General features: G+C 51.3%; 1 pseudogene; it reads right to left on the bottom strand.

Moving 5' to 3' along the window:
- Nucleotides 1-2,031: 2,031 nt before the first annotated feature.
- Nucleotides 2,032-2,540, bottom strand: LOC102845947 (annotated as a pseudogene).

Below are 2,540 nucleotides of genomic sequence, written 5' to 3'. Positions count from 1 at the left end.
CTTGCCCACTGTCCTGGGGCCCTCAGGAAAGGGCTCTGCCACCAGGCAGACTGCTGTTTCCCAGGGCACCCCAAGTTGAAGGCCCCTGGTGACAATGCATAATGGTGAAAGAGTTGAGGTCTGTGACCTCTGCAAAGCCTACAGGGAGGAAGGTACTATTTTGGGGGGTCTCAACCCTGTGCCTCTTGTCAGAACCTCAGATGAGCAGCAAGTGTTCCTCAAATAAACAGTGGTGGTGTTTCTGCAAGCCTAAGTTTCTGTGGTTTGCAACTCATTGTCCAATTCCGACCCCAGCAAGGCCCAGCTAGTAGTCCAGCCAGAATCCCGACCCCAGCAAGGCCCAGCTAATAGAATCCAGCCAGATTCCTGACCCCTGTCCAATCCCAACCCCAGCAAGGCCCAGCTAGTAGTCCAGCAAGGCCCAGCTAATAGTCCAGCCAGAATCCTGACCCCAGCAAGGCCCAGCTAATAGTCCAGCCAGAGTCCCAGGCCTTCTGAGAGCCTCTCGCCTCATGGGTCCACCAGAAGCACTTCTGTCAAATGAATGAGCCACCCGCTGTGATCCTCTTTTTCCCTCCACCCACCTTGTTCCCCTCATGAGCTGCTTCATAACCTGTAGAGAGTCCAAAGCTCAGAAGGGTTGAGGGACTGCTGGTCTGAAGACACAGGTGAGAGAGGCTGAGCCAGGTGAGGGCGGCACAAGGGTAGGAGCTGTACTGCTCTGCCCACCTACTGGCCCAGAGAGCTTAGAGGAAGCTGAAGGCTGAAGGCCCTCTAGGAGGCAAAGGGGTGCCCTCCTCTTGTTTAAAAACTGCGCTTCCTAAGAGACCTAGATGGAGCGGCTGGAGGGCGGCATCTGCCTCTCTGATGACCCCGTGCGATCCCTTTGAGAACTGCAGATGGCTAGCCTAGCTCCAGCCTCGCCCTAGGTAGAACTGCTGGCAGGATTTGGGCTGGCTGCTGGGTTTGTGCACCACGCCATGCTCCGCCCACCTCTGGGCCACAGATCATAGCCCTCCTTCAATAATGGCACTGGATGGCTGAAAGTCCCCTGGAGAAAAGGACCCCCCTGCAGACACTGCCATCCCTCCTCCCCACCATAGAATGAAAACTGGGAGTAGACTTAGCGTGGGCCAGATCAGACTCTCTGCAGTAGGTACGTTGGGAACCCTCCTTTGATGATAAGGTGGAACAAAACTTAGAAGGGTGGCCAAGACTTTACCAGTCACCTGAAGGTGTTGGAGAGCTAGCATTTAGGCTGTGTCTGTTAACTCTCCAAATAACTGAGGAGCAATGATGTCAGTTTGAAGGTGAAAGTGTGCCTGATCCAGGCCACAGTCTTTTTCAATCACTTGGCTTTGCATCTGAGAGCTAGACAGTGAATAAGGATGACAGAGAAGAGTTGAGGCATTTGGACTGTGGTGTAGGTGACAAGTGCTGAATGTCCCATGGACTGTCAAAAGAACACACAAATGCTCCTTGGAGACAAGGATGCCAAAGCTTCATCTCACGTACTCTTGGCGTTTTATTAGGAGATGCTGTTCCTTGGAAAGGGACATTATGCTTGGAGAGGCAGAGTGAAAGAAAGGAAGATTTTCAACCAGATGGATGACACTGTGACTGCTGCAGTGGGCTTTAGAGTGTCAGAGATGGTGAGGATGGCACAGGATAGGACAGGGGTCAGGTCTTTGTTCATAGAGTTGCTATGTGTCATACTTGACGGTCCCTAACAACAACCATATGGGGGTTTGTGTGTTTGGGTTTTTTGGGTTTTTTTTTTAGGCTTTTAAAATTTATTTAGTTCATGAAAAAGGCATCTCCTTTAGGTTTTCATCTTAATCATTTGAATAACCATATCCTGTTCTGCAGCATCTTTAATTGCTCAAACAGCATGCTTCTTGCTAGAGTTCAGACAATTGAAAGCAAATAGACTTCCATCTGGGAACATCGACGGAGCACGGCAGCAAGCACAATGCCATGAAAAGGGAAGTCGCATGCCTGTTCCGAGGTCACAGTCATGAGGAGGACGGCTCAGGAGGGAGGCCCGCTGGAGGCTGCAGCTATGTTGGCATTCCTTTCTGCCTCAAGTTCAGAGACAAGCTGGATCATTTCAGGGTGACTGAATTTCCCTGCTGTGGAATCATAGAAGTCTTGCAGTCTCCCAGGCTTATTCTCAAGGTCCTCATATTCTGATGCCTGGAGAATCATCTCACACTGGTCCAGCTGCTTCACGTACTTGGCTTCTGCACTAGTTTGTGTCTCATACTCTTCCCAAAGTTCATAGAGCTCTTTTCTCAGGTCCTCAGGCAGAAGCTGGGTCAGCTGCTTCATCGCTTCCGGTCTTTGTTACGATGGTCATCTTTGGTCACCATGGCCATAATTGCCATTCTGTACATGTGATCAGACACACTCTTTGGCTTCTCTACATTTCTGTACACCCAGTCAGTCCGTGGGACTCTCTTGAGCTGCCCCACCAGGCGCAGGAACTGCAGTAGGTTCCGGGCACCGCGGCCTGAGGAAGCGGCAGACACCGAAGCCAT

The sequence above is a fragment of the Elephantulus edwardii genome, unplaced genomic scaffold (assembly GCF_000299155.1).
Source record: "Elephantulus edwardii isolate Elephantulus edwardi_28Jun2011 unplaced genomic scaffold, EleEdw1.0 scaffold00041, whole genome shotgun sequence".
NCBI lineage: Eukaryota > Metazoa > Chordata > Mammalia > Macroscelidea > Macroscelididae > Elephantulus > Elephantulus edwardii.
Note: the sequence above shows the minus strand (reverse complement) of the source record. Positions and strands in the feature narration are given on the sequence as shown.